Genomic DNA, 14,534 nt, shown 5'->3' on the forward strand with positions numbered 1-14,534 from the left:
GCACAACCGTACCACACCACAGTTCAGTCTGAACATGAGCATTTTCTAAGCCAGGAGGCTACCCACCTGGGCACCAGTGTAACCTCTGGGTGAAGAAACCCCATTTCCAAACCAGCTCTCGTCTACGCAGGAGGAGCTGGGTCACACTGAGCAGGTCGTTTGCTTTCCGGAGCTCTGCTCCCTGGCCTGTACGGAGCTTCAGCCGACGGCTTGTAAGGTCCTCTCTCCCGTCTTATTTTAGGGTCACACTCTCCCCTGATGGCATGTTTTGCTTGTGACTACAGGTGACACCAAGTTAGAGGGAGAACCGCCTCCAAGACTACCTCAGGAGCTGAGAAGAGCACCACGTGCACAGGTGGAGGTCAAGGAAATCCAGGCAACGGCCGGAATGCAGTATTTTGCCCTTGGAACCGAAAGCCCTACAGAGTGAAGAGGTGTGTGCAGCGGGCAGAGTGGTGACTAGAGATGGGGTTTTTGCAGGAAAGCCTTTGAACGAGCCTCGGGGCCCTGATGTGGAAAAGCAGCCAAGAACTCATGAGCTCTAGGGCTCCGGGACCAGAAACGTGGGGGCCAGATTGAAGGTTTCTCTCCTACCACAACTCAGCTGCTTACTGTCTACCTGCACACTCTCCGAAGGGACGGTGAAGGGATGAAGAGATGGGGGTGTGCAGGGGAGCCAGCAGGCATGCCCACCAGAAAAAGAGATGAAAGCAGAGAACAAAAAGAAAAACCAAGGAAAAGGGACTTTGGTAACGGCGAGAACTAGGACAGTGGCCAGGCATGACTGGTGGCCTCATTATCAAATTTTCTGAGACTCTCTTAAGAACCTGTGGGTATTATGTCATTATGTATCTGTCCAAACCCATGGGGTGTGTAACACCACAAGTGAACCCTAAGGTAAACTACAGCGTTTGGGTGATAACGACGTGTCAGTGTGGGTTCATCAATCGTCACGAATGTACCACTGAGGCGTGGGATGATGAGAGGGGGCAAAGCTGTGCACCTGTCGGCTCAGGGGGGGATATGTGTGCTTTCCCCTCCATTTTGCTGTGAATCTAAAAGGCTCTTAAAAGTTTATTTAAAATAAAGAAAACCTGTGGATGTTTAGCATGGACTGAAGAGGATGACTTAGGGCGTAGACAGCTGCTCGGTCTTCAGATGGGGCTGTCAAAGGGATCCATTTGTGCCATACAGCCTCTGGCAGCAGGACTGGACATGGCAGGCAGGTGTTCTAGAAAGCCTCGGGTGGGGGCACCCAACGGTCAGGGCTGGCTAGGTCTCAAGAGAGCTGGGGAGGGCGGGGCCCCCTCAACACACGCCCTCACTCACTTCACGGAGGCCCCACGCCCACCTGGCAGGGAGGCCTCAGGAGGGTTCTGCCCATCACTCCAAGGGAGAAGGAACCAGAAAATCCCATGCAGCCCTGAAATTCCTTGATCCCACCAAAAAAAATGAATAGCAACATTCAACGAAATACCTCCTGTATTTCATGTTCGGCCCACACGATTCATTGTGCTGTCCATTCAACATTTCTGCATTTTTGTCTCAATAAAACAATGAGTGCCACGAATTTCTCAAATCCTCTCTCTTCCCATACCATAAACAGTAAGCATTGCATAAGGACCCGTGAAGTAAGGTCGGATACGATTCAGGCACTCCGTTGGTGTCTTCAAGGACAAACACGTCAACGCAACGCCGATTTCCTCAATTCAATGGACGGTTTCTTAATTATTTTTTTCTTTACGTTAATGGAAGGCTAGCCAGCCGGTATGTTGGTGGATTATTTTCGAAAGATGCCTCCTTGGAAAAGGAGACACAACTAAACCCTCCCACTCACACCCCCAGATCCGAGCCGGGCCCCGATCGCGCTGGCGGCACCGCCGTTCCCTGCGGGAACGCCCTGCTTCTCCCTCACTACTGGCACCAGCAGAGCCCCATCTTCCAGTAAAGCACCCCTCCTCATCAAGTCGTCTCTCTCCTCCCCCATGGCCAGTTTCCACTGTTAATTAAACTTGGCAGACATCCTTGTCTCTCTCCGCCCCATCTCCCTCCCTGGCTGGGGGAGTCAACTGGCCAACCACACACTGTTCTTCCAGTCCCCGAAGTCCTGCCGAGGTTCTGGGGCATGACCTGGGGGCGGCGTGACATCTCTATCTGCATCTCTGGGCATCTCCGCCCCCGAGTCGGCTGGCAGGGCTCCTAGGCGCTGGGGAATGGCAGGGAGGGATCAAAATTGGATGGGGCCCAGTTTTTACAACGTTCCCAGGGCCTCAGACGTCATTCAGAGGAGGAGAAAAAGGCCCAAAGACGACGTTTGTCTTGGTCATGCTTTGTCTCTGCTACTATTGTTGTCTTAAAAAGCCTATGTGGTCAGGATGTCGGGAAAAGGCAAGAGGAGTCACTCTCCTCCCAGAGTCACGCGGTGTCCTTTCAAAGCCGGTGGCTTCTGAAGGGCGGGTGTCGGGCGTCATCTACCTCTGGGGTTTCACAATCGAATCTGGAGGCCAACAGGAGTCTCATCTCAAAGGCACCACTCAGCCCCCCATGAAGGCACCTGCACCCCATGTGCCCTGAAGCCTAAGGCACATGCTCCACCTGGCGGAGAGGCCCAGACTGCCGAGGCCTGTAGAATCGGCGCGGCTCCCCTTCTGGCACTGCCCACGCCCCCATGGGCCCTCCCACACCCCCACAGGACAGCAGGGCGCTGCCACTCAGGGCGCTCCCACAAACTCAGGCAAGCCTGTGCACAGGTCCTCAGAGGACCCAGAAGTCAGATGATCTGGAAACACGTCCAGGAAAGGAGAGCAGAGCATGGACGCGTAACCAGAGAGGGACACGAGGGAGGCCTCTACTGGCACAGGGACTACCGGGGAGACCCGAGCAGAGGATGGGTTCCGATGTGGGCAGGCGAGGGGGGCCTGGGACTCTGCCGCTCTAACGCCCCAGCACACAGAGGAGACGTGGGGCAGCAGGCAGGGCCCGAAGGCTGCCGGGAGCTGTGGGAGCCAGTGCAGGCGACGGCAGGGGCCCCGAGAGCCACAAACAGACCCACGCAAGCTCTACATCCTTCCCAAGAGCCCAGCCCCTGCTAATTGCGTTTACTCTGTGACTCAGCCCCAGTGGGTCACCGAGACCACTTCAAAAGAACTTCCAGTAAAATCACCCGAGCAATAGCGGAATGGCCCAGTCCTCCAAGGCCGCCTCCCGCAGCCTGCGCTTGGCTCCCCTCACCTGGAGCTCGTACGGGCCCCGCTGGCTCACGCTTCCTCCCAGGGACACTAGGATCCAGGGCACCTCTGCCAGCCTAGGGCCTGCCCACGGGCCTCCTCCCAGCGCTGCCCGCCGCGCCCACCCCGCTCTGCTCACCGGGCACCTGCGAAGGCCGGCGGCTGTGCCCGGGGGCTCTGGTCGGGAGGCGCTGTCACCACTAAGCTACCTGCCCCGCCCTGGAGCCCACCCCCCCCCCCAGCTCACCCCTGAGGAACCACGGCCGGGCACAGATGGCTGACAGCACCCCAGCGCTCCCTTGACCTGCATGTGCCCATCAGGCTCCTGACACGAGCCTGAGCCCCACGAGGCCCCCGGGGCCAGGCCTGGGAAAAGGCCAGCCAGGGGCTCAAGAGGCTCCCCAGCTGCTGGGCAACCTCGGCAGTAGTCCCTGCCCCTCTGAGCCAGGGTCGCTCAGCTGTCAAGGGAGGCGGTGACGACGAGGACAGCCACATGGGCGCCAGCCTGCCCACTCTGCCCCTTGGCCAGGTGCTTCAGGTGAGTCACTCGGCCCCTCCTTGCCTCCACATACCTGTGTAATGGGCTCGGAGGAGTGCTTACCTAATAGAGGACGCTACGGAGCTGATGTGAACAGGGCCTGAAACAGCACCTGCACAGCCAGTGCTCCAAGTGCTAGCTGCTGCCACTATTGGCAAACCGGACCTTCCAACACTGCCATTCCCAATCCTCTGACTAGCGAAACTGACAGCTGCACTACAGTGACAAGGCCAAGCGGTACAGGCTGACAGGCTGCCAGACTACAGGGAACTCACTAATAATAATAATAATAATAATAATAATAACAACAATAACAATAGCAGCTCATAGACACTGAGCACTACTAAGTGTCAAGTTGTGCTAAGCACTTGGCATGCATTGTCTCAGTAAACTCCTAAAACAACCCTGAGGCTGTCAACAGGCCCATTTTACAGAGGAGAAAACTAAGGGTTAGGATAATTAAGAAACTTGCTTAAGGTCTTGATATAGAACCAGTAAGGGAATGACAAGATACAAGCCCAGTTTAACCCAAAGGCTGCACTCTTGATCCCTAGGCCCAACACTGCTGCCCGGCTCTGAAGAAGGAAGGACAGTCAGGGGAGGCTTCATGGAGGAAGCAGCCTGGCACTGGCCCTGGAGGATAGTGACCTTGACAAGCACCTGAGAAGCCAACTCAGCCTGGAAGAAACACAGGCAGAGCCTGTCCCCCTGTGCAAGTGGAAAGTCTCAGAACAGAGCCAGCCCTGCCCGGGGCCCTCCAGCCTGGATCCCTCCCACCCCCAGAAGGGGCTTGATCCCTCTCTGCCCTCCTTCCCCCACCAAGAGGACACTCATCTGGCATTGTTGAGATGGCACTGCTGAGCCAGGGATGGGGGCTAAACCTGGGAAAAAAGAGAAAGAGAGGAGCCACAGCTCCATGACCCTGACATACACTGCTGCTTCCAGCCCGCCCCAACACCCATGCCCATGCCCAGGGCAGAGGCAGGTCCCAGGGCTCAGGGACCCTCATGCAAGAGGCACCGACTCTGGGAGTTGGAGACATGAGGAAGGAGGCAAGAGTGTGAGGAGTGCAGTGTGCTGTGCAGAGAACCTCCCCGTTTCTGAGGACCACAGGAGCTGCTGGCAGGGTACCCCCCCACCCCCCCGCTGCTGAGACCCCTCTTGCAAAATCACAAGTCAGTGCAGTCACGCCCCTCCCCAGGGCCTCAGCTGCCTTCCCTTTAAAAATATGGCCCAAGGCTGTGGACACTGAGACCCAAACTAGGAGGCTGTCAAGCCCCAGCCTGTCAGAGAGGTATGGGGTGACCACGGTCCCGGAACGGAGCAGCAGCCAGAGCCCGGCATAGCAGTGAAGGAAGTCCTGCTTCCTGCACCCGCATGCCTGCCTCAGGACAGGGGAATCACCTTCTCCCTGACATGCACAGACAGAAGGCCTGCTGTTAGGGGTCAGGTGAAGATGCACGCCCTGGTGTGCGTAATCCACCCCCCAAAGTGTCCAGTTGGTTAAGTGAAGACAGCATTAGTCTCCCCAGTGATACAGCTGGAGTAGTGTCTGCAAAGTTCGGAACAAGAATAACGAACTTGCTGGGGTGCCTGAGTGGCTCAATCGGTTCAGCGTCTGCCTTTAGCTCAGGTCATGATCTCAGCATCCTGGGATCGAGCCCCACATGTGACTCCCTGCTCAGCGGGGAGCCTGCTTCTCCCTCTCCCTGTGCTCCTCGCCCCTGCTCGTGTTCTCTCACGCTCTGTCAAATAAATCAATAAGATCTTAAAAAAAAAAAAAAAAACTTGCTAAAATATCATAGTAAGGGTGCTTATTTCTCCCTTTTTGAGGACGTGAAATGAACCAGTAGCCCATCCTTCAGAGGTGAAAGGGGGTGTTCCGTTTCCTAGCTAAGCGGAAAGCTAAGTGTGCAAATGAGAAGTGCGGGGTTGGGGGGGGGTGAAGGGTGCCTGCGGGGCTCTCAGCTCATTCCTTGACCCCCTCCCACTGGACTCTGGAATCATCTGTGAGATGATGAACTGAGCTACACCCTGAGGAAGCTCCCAGACTGTCAGTGCTGTCATCTGTGATCCACAGCCCCATCTCCCACCACAACTGCCCCAAAAGCTAAAGTCAGAAAAGGTAGGCAAAACAACACACGCAAAAAAAAAAAAAAAAAAAAAAAAACACACGCATGCCGGGAACCGATCACTCAGTAAGATTAAGGATCCTTTCTCTCCCTGTCAGGCCCTGAGTCCTCCCCGCCCCCAAGGCGCAAGATGATGGAAGTTTGCTGAGTTTCCAGAGATTAAAAACAGCCGTCAGAGAGCTTGTTTCCCCTCATCAGCTGGGAAAGGCTCCTGGAGGCCTTCTTCGTCATCCTGCTGTCAGAGGTTAAGCTCCAGGATGGGAATACTGGGAGGAACTGGGACCATCACAACCTGGCACCAGGTGGGAACACCTCTCACTTCTGGCTTTCTGTCACTAAAACAAGCCGTTTTCTTCTGTCATCACCCAAAGGGGCTGGGTTACAGTTCTGCACCGAGGACGTGGCCCGAAGCAGGGTCTGCTGGGCTCCCTGGGAGGCTAGTCTTTATGGGGCCAGGGGGAGGATCAGGACAGGTGTTAAGAGTCTCCTACTAAATGCAATGATTCCACCAACAAGCGTGACGGAGCCCAATCAGCATCCCCTAAACCACAGCTCGTGGCCTTGTCATAGCAACAGGGAGGACCCAGCAAGAGGGCACAGGAAACCAGAGCAGCTCACCCGTGGGGCAGCCGAGCCCCCACGGTGCCGCAGATGGACAGCTCGCTGCGGCACATCTGCCCTGGAATAAACTTCTAGCCAGCACCACGAGTCCCAACGGGCACGAAGCAGCTCTCTGCAAGGCCCGGGGCACAGCCAGTTCCCTCCCACTCTCGACTGGGACTCCGTCTCCACTTCTCAGTAAAGGGAGAAGAGGCTCCCTCCTCTAGAGACCACACCTGGAGCGCGCTGCCCTGCACCACTGCCGGGGTCGACACAAGCGCTGTGTGGTCCTGGGCAAGTGGTTTCCACTTTTTGTGCCTCATATCTCGGTTTATAAAGCAGGAAGAATGATGGGTATGAGCCAAATGAGTAAAGAGAGGTAACGCCCCGAGGGCAGAGCCGGGCACAGGGCAAGCACTCCATAAACCCTAGCTCTCATTACTGCTGCCTCCCCTCCACCGGGTTGTGCCCTCCCAGTACCTGAATACAGCCCTGTGCCTTTGTTTTCTTCGTGTCTGGGATAAGGAGGCACCCCGGGGCACGTGAGTGGCCCAGTGGGTTAAGCATCTGTCTCTGGCTCCGGTCAGGATCCTGGGGTCCTGAGATTGAGCCCCAAGGCGGAATCCCTGCCCAGTGGGGGAGTCTGCTTCTCCTTCTGCCCAGTGCCCCCTTCGTGCTCTCCCTCTCTCTAATATAAATAAGTAAAATCTTAAAAAAAAAAAAAAAAAAAAGGCCCCCTTTGCCCTCTTCCATCATTCTGTCTGGCCATGGCCAACTCCCATCCATCGCTGGCCTTCCTTGCAGGTCTCATGTTCTGAGTCACATGGAACAAGCCAGAGCACTTGCTGTGTGCCTGGCACACCTCCAGCCCGCCCCGACCTCCTCAGCATCCTCACTACCACCTACCTACACACGGGCACCAGTCAGCACACCTCAAGAGATGGAGCGAGGGCGCTCCGCACTAGGCACCACCCCTTGGTAGGCATGTCTGCCCTGGGGAAACACAGAGCCAATTCATTCACCAGCCTCTCAGCGAGCGCTGTGCTAGGAGGTCCTGGGGGTGCAGCAGAGGATGAGAGACAGAGTCCCGGCTCTCATGGAGCTCACAGGAGCCAGGGTGGAAGAAGAGGACTAAACCAATAAACAAATGCAAACTACATCAAGTCAGAAATGCTATGAAGAAAAATACAGCATAGTAAAACAGAGGGCGGGTGACAGGGTGGGGTGGAGAGGTGGCTATTGTGGTACAATGTGGGGGGGCTCTCTCTGAGGTGACATTTGAACAGAGACCTGAAGGAAGTGCAGAGTGCTGAAAAAAGATTGTTTCAGGGAGAGGAAGAGCAAGTGCAAACTGTACCTGCACTCCACCTCCTCCCTGGGGATCAAAGGGACTGATGGAAACATGTCAGAGGGACAGGGAAAGCCACCAAGAAGCACGAGGCACCTTACAGGTTTGGGCTCAAGCTTTTCTTGAGAGTACTAACAACCACACTCTGACTGCTCATAGCGGCTAATATTTATTAAGTACTTGTCACGACGAAGGTACTATTTATATGGCTTGTTTCATTTAATCATCCCAACACTGTGAAAAATGGATTCTTAACTTGTTTTCTAAATGGTGAGATGCATGGGGCACCTGGGTGGCCCAGATGGTTAAGTATCTGCCTTCAGCTCCGCTCATGATCTCCAGGTCCTGGGATCAACAAGCCCCACATCAGGCTCCCAGCTCAGTAGGGAATCTGCTTCTCCCTCTCCCTCAGGCTCTGCCCCTGCTTGTGCTCTTTGTCTCTCAAATGAATAAATGAATGAATGAATGGTGAATGCAGGCTCAGAGAGGCTCAGTAACTCACCCACATCCACAAAGCCACTAAGCGGTGGATCTTACCACTAGCCCTGGATTACTTCCTTTCCACCAAGATCAGAAGAGACAAAACTCACCAGTTCCTTGATCCAGTGGACAGCAGAGGGTGTGAGCAGCCAACCCCTGACAACACACCTAGGAGTCACAACTGACAAGTCAGAAACTGGGGGGCAATGCCAGAGAGCAGCGTATCAGCCAGCATCTGGCACTGTGGCCAAGGTTATCCTTACAACAGCAGGAGGGAAGAAGAGAAGTAAGAGAAATATGGTTCCAGTCATCTCTGCCACACCTCAGCTGCCAGCCTTGTCCTCTGCTCCTGGCTTCAACGCCCCCAACCTGGTCACTCCTCTGGCCACCCAAGGGAGACCACCACCATCTCTGGAATGAGCCAGATAGACATTTCCATCCTGACTTAGAAGGCAGCAAACAGTATGAACCAGCGGGGTTTGGGGAACCTGCTCAAGGCTCTAGTGCTCACACTGAATGCCAAAGTCGGCAAAATGTCTCCCTCCCACCGTCCCCTTCATCCCACGTCATCCTCCAAATGGCCATTGCCCATTAATCTCAGATCAGGGTACACAGAAGAGTCAGCCAGAGGGAATGATGGCTCTGGGAAGAGCCCAGGTCTCAGGCACAAGTGGCAGAGTAGGCAAGGGCGTGACACCCAGGCCGCACAGCTCAGGGACACTCAGCCCACAAAGGCCAGAGAGGAAACGTCTTGCTCTCACCAGCGACGAGCTGCTGCCTCTGCCTCCTTCCCTTCAGCAGCATCAACAGCACCCTCCCTGTCGGCTTTGCATGGTGCCTTGAAAACTACTGACCAGCAAGCTGGGTCCCCAGGACTCGGAGACCATGGAGAACCGCTTACCTCCCCCTCCACACAACATTCCTGCTGAGTTTGAACCTACCAAGATCCCTGCCACGTTGAGTGCACAGTGCACCGGACAAAGGGCACAGGGTCAGGAGCTGGATGGATCTGGGCTCTCCCTGGGTTGGTCACCTACTAAAGGGTCAAATTATCTTCCTGAGCCTCAGTATCTTCATCTATACACCGGAGCTGTAAGAAGTCTTTATCTGTATCTCACAGATTGTTGTGCCAGCAAATAAAATAAAAGACACTGAAAGTGCTTTGTAAACTGGAAAGAAACTGCTCACAAATGCGAACCTGCCCCAGAGACCCAAGGTCCCCTGCTCCCTGACATTGTGCATTGTTCCCCAGTCGCCTTCACTCCTTCTCTTCACTGCCAGCCTCTTCTCTTCCAGAAAGTCCTCCTTTTCCAGTACTTACTCAAAACACCACACTGCAACAACAAACACAAGGAAATGAATAAAAAGTAAGGGCTTTGTCAGAATGCCAGTGTTACCCAACAGGGTCCACAGACTCAACACAATCCCTATCAGAATCCCAATGAACTTTTTTGCAGAAACAGAAAAACCGGGCTCCCGGTGCATGGGGCCTGCTTTTCCCTCTGCCTGTGTCTCTGCCTCTCTCTCTCTCTCTCTGTGACTATCATAAATAAATAAAAAATTAAAAAAAAAAACTCTTATAATAAAATATAGGGCTTCATGACATTGAATTTGGCAATGATTAGATATCACACCAAAGACATGGGCAACAAAAAGAGAAAGACACAATGGGTTTTATGAAAACTTAAGAATTTTACACATTGAAAGGTGCTACCAACAGAGTGAAAAGGCAGCCCACAGAATGGGAGAAAATATTTACAAGTCACATATATGACAAAGGATTATATCAGAATATATAGAGAACTCGTAAAACAAAGTTCTCTCTCTCTCTCTCTGGGACGCCTGGGCAGCTTAGTGGTTGAGTGTTTGCCTTCAGCACAGGTCGTGACCCCGTGGTTGTGGGATCGAGTCCTGCATGGGGCTCCCCGCATGGAGCCTTTTTCTCCCTCTGCCTCTGTCTGCCTGTCTGTGTGTCTCTCATGAATAAATAACTAAAAAACAAAAAACAAAAAATCGGATTCAAAAATAGGCAAATGAGGGATGCCTGGGTGGCTCAGTCTGTTAAGCATCTGACTCCTGGTTTTGGCTCAGGTCTGATCTCAGGGTCGTGAGACTGAGCCCCGAAGCCCAAGTCAGGCTCCTTGTTGAGCATGGAACCTGCTTAAGAGTCTTGCTCTCCTCTGTCCCTCTCCTACCTCCAGCTCTCTCTCTCTCTCTCTCTCTGATTTTATTTATTTAAGAGAGTGAGAGAGGGCATGAATGGGGAGGGAGGCAAGCAGAAGAGGAAGAAGCAGACTGAGCAGGGAGCCTGCTGTGGAGGTCAATTGCAGGACCCTAAGATCATGACCTGAGCTGAAGACAGATGCTTACTTAGCCAACTGAGCCACCCCCAGGTGCCCCTCCCTCCCTCCCTCTCTTGCTCTCAAAAAAGGGGGGGGGGGGCAAATGACTTGAATACTTGAATAGACATTTCTCTAAAGAAGATCTATAAACACCCAACAAGCAAATGAAAAGATGCTCAACATTACTCATCCTTTTTTTTTTTTTGAGATTTTATTTATTTATTCATGAGACACACAGAGAGAGGCAGAGACACAGGCAGAGGGAGAAGCAGACTCCATGCAGGGAGCCGGAGGTGGGACTCCGGGATCACGTCCTGGGCTGAAGGCGGCACTAAACCCCCCCTCCCCCCCGCCCCCCCACCCCCCCACCCCCGGGCTGCCCAACATTACTCATCCTTAAAGAAATGCAAATCAAAGCCACAAGGCGATACTCCTTTGGACTGCTTGGGATGGCTACCATCAATGAGGCAGAAAGTAAAGGGTGTGGGTGACAATGTGGTGAAATGGGAACCCTCATGAAACTACTGGTAGGAAGGTAAGATGATGCAGGCAACTGTGGAACTAGTATGGCAGTTTCTCAAAAAATTAAAAATAGTTTTGCCACATGATCATTGAATCCACTTTTGGGCATATATGCCAAAAAACTGAAAGCAGGGTCTCAAGGAATATTCCTACAGCTATGCTGACAGCTGAGTAATCACATCTGTAAAACGTGTGAGCAACATGGGTGTCCACTGCCAGATGAATGGCTAAGCAAAATGTGGGGCATCATACACTGGAGTGTGACCCAGCTTTAAAATGCTAGGAAATTCAGGGGCACCTCAGTAGTGCAGTCAGTTGAGCATCCAACTCAATTTTGGCTCAGGTCATGATCTAAGGGGTCGTGAGATGAAGCCCCACGTCAGGCTCCACACTCAGCACAGAGTCTGCTTGAGATTTTCTCTCTTTCCATCTCTCTCTGTCCCACCCATTTGTGTTCTCTCTCTAATAAATAAAATCTTAAAAAAAAAAAAAAAGCTAGAAAGTTCAGACATGTTCTACAACAGAGTGTTAACATTATGCTAAGTGAAATAAACCAGTCACAAAAAGACAAATATCGCTTGACTCCATTGATATGAAGTACTTGAAAGTAATCAAAATCACAGAGACAAAGTAGGGCAGCCCCGGTGGCGCAGCGGTTTGGTGCTGCCTGCAGCCTGGGGTGTGATCCTAGAGACCCAGGATCGAGTCCCACATCTGGCTCCCTGCATGGAGCCTGCTTCTCCCTCTGCCTGTGTCTCTGCCTCTCTCTGTTTATGAATAAATAAATAAAATCTTAAAAAAACCAAAAAAAAAAAAAAAAGTAGAGTGTGGTGGTTGTCAGGGGCTGGAGTGAGGAGGGAGAGATGGGGAATTACCATTTAATGGGTATAGTTTCAGTTTTGTAAGATGAAGAGTTCTGGAGATAAAGATAAGTGGGGATGGTAGCACATTATGAATGTTTAATACCACTGAACTCTATACATAAAACTGGTTAAGATGGTAAATATTTTTATATGTATTTTGTCTCAAAAAAAAAAAAAAGGCAAGAGCTTTATCTCTCTCTGTATTATAGCTATCCAAATCTTTGGGGACAGTTTCAGACTAATACAGTCCCCATGGGAGTCATCCCATCATGCCTGGAGAACGTGTGACCAGCTCACAGTCCCTACCTGGTAATATGAAGCCCTTGGCTAAGAAAGAACTGAGGGAGGGGATCCCTGGGTGGCTCAGGGGTTGAGCATCTGCCTTTGGCCCAGGTCGTGATCCCGGGGTCCTGGGATCGAGTCCCACATCGGGCTCCCCGCATGGAGCCTGCTTCTCCTGTGTCTCTGCCTCTCTGTGTGTTTCTCACGAACAAATAAATAAAATCTTTTTTAAAAAAATGAAAGGAGTAACAAGGGAGGGCCAGATCTAGACTTCATAATGGGCAACTACAGAAAGTACTGTTCTAGGCACATACAGACAAAATTCTGGGATGGACACCCTGTGAGAACAGGAGAAGGAATAAAAATATCTGGAAGAGACACAGAGGCCATTCAGGAGGACAGGAGGAACAAGAGAATGAAATCTTCTAGACGGCAACGGGGAGGAAAGTGGCCAGAGGGGCTGGTCTGCCAAACCAAACACTGGGGTAGGGCAGGGAAGGCAAAGAAACGTCTGGTGTGGTCATCCGGAGGTCAACAACGCTCTGCCAATTAAGTAAGGCCATTGATTGGCTCTGGTTTCTCCATCAGAATTGATGAGCTTGGATTAGACCAGATAAGGCCAAGAGGTTCATCGCAGAGGAACTGCCCTGTCTCGTGACAACTGCCCAGAGTACCGTGTTAAAAGAGCTTGAGGCCACACCTGCGCTTGTCGGGAAAGGAGCCCATGATGGATTAGCTGCGTCTGCTGAGGGCATGATGGGAAGGCACTGGGTGATTCCTAAGGGCCAATCCGACAAGAAACACTATTTCAGGGGTGCCTGGCTGGCTCAGTTGGTGGAGTATGCGATTCTTGATCTCAGGGTCAGAAGTTCAAGCCCTGTGCTGGATATAAAGATTACTTAAAAATAAAATCTTAAAAAATAAAAAAAGGGTTGGGGGGGTGCCTCAGTTGCTCAGTCGGTTTAGTGTCTGACTCTTGATTTGGACTTGGGTCGTGAGATCAAGCCCTACCTAGGGCCCCCACACTTCGGGGGGGGTGTCCGTTTGAGATTCTCTCTCTCCCTCTCCTGCTCTTGCATGCTCTCTTGCTCTAAAATAAATAAATCTTAAAAAAAAAAAAAAAAAAGGGATCCCTGGGTGGCGCAGCGGTTTGGCGCCTGCCTTTGGCCCAGGGCGCGATCCTGGAGACCCGGGATCGAATCCCACATCGGGCTCCCGGTGCATGGAGCCTGCTTCTCCCTCTGCCTGTGTCTCTGCCTCTCTCTCTCTCACTGTGTGCCTATCATAAATAAAAAAAAAAAAAAAAAAAAAAATAATTAAAAAAAAAAAAAAAAAAAAAAAACACTATTTCATGGTGCTCACTTCTTACCAAGCTTACTGTAAATTTTTTCAAAATATTTTATTTATTTATTTGACAGATATTTTTTCTGTTTACTTATTTGCCCCACAAGCTTACTTGTGGGGCAGATTGGAATTAACTCTAAAATCCAATCTGGGGGATCCCCGGGTGGCTCAGCGGTTTAGCGCCTGCCTTCAGCTCAGGGCATCATCCTAGAGACCCAGGATCGAGTCCCATGTTGGGCTCCCTGCAGGGAGCCTGCTTCTTCCTCTGCCTATGTCTCTGCCTCTCTCTTGCTGTGTCTCTCATGAATAAATAAATGAAATCTTTTAAGATCCAATCTGTTTCTTCAACATTCTTTAAAGGACCAGGACCGAAAGGGCCCTCAGAGGTAAATAAAAGAACAGTGATCTCCCACGTATTCTTTTCTTTTGAGGCTCTGAGAAACAGAGAATGTAAAGAAGGGTTTGGCCCTTCAGGGGGTTCTGGGAGGCCCAGACCAGAGCAGATGGTTTTCCTATCCAAGGAGAGCCCTAGGAGGGGCACCTGGATGGCTCAGTCAGTTAAACCCTTCAGCTCAGGTCATGATCTCAGGGTCCTGGGATCAAGTCCCATGCTGGGCTCACTGCTCAGCAGGGAAACCTGCTTCTCCCTCTGCCCTTCTCCCCTCTCGTGCGCGCTCTCTCTCTCTCTCACTCGCTCTAATAAACAAATAAAATCTTAAAAAAAAAAAAAAAAAAGAAGAAGAAGAAGAGCCCTAGAACACTTTATGCACCCTTCCTCTAGAATAAGGGGACACCAGACAGGAAGGTTCACCCCTTACTTACCCAGCACCCTGTGTGGATTTTGAAAAGGTGGCCT

General features: G+C 52.1%; 1 protein-coding gene across 6 annotated transcripts in view; it reads right to left on the minus strand.

The window, feature by feature from the left end:
- DLG5 (discs large MAGUK scaffold protein 5) overlaps window positions 1–14,534 on the minus strand; it is a 119,384-nt gene that overhangs the window by 71,438 nt on the left and 33,412 nt on the right. The gene's annotated exons all lie outside the window — the stretch shown is intronic.

This window comes from Canis lupus, chromosome 4, assembly GCF_048164855.1.
Source record: "Canis lupus baileyi chromosome 4, mCanLup2.hap1, whole genome shotgun sequence".
Taxonomy (NCBI): Eukaryota; Metazoa; Chordata; class Mammalia; order Carnivora; family Canidae; genus Canis; species Canis lupus.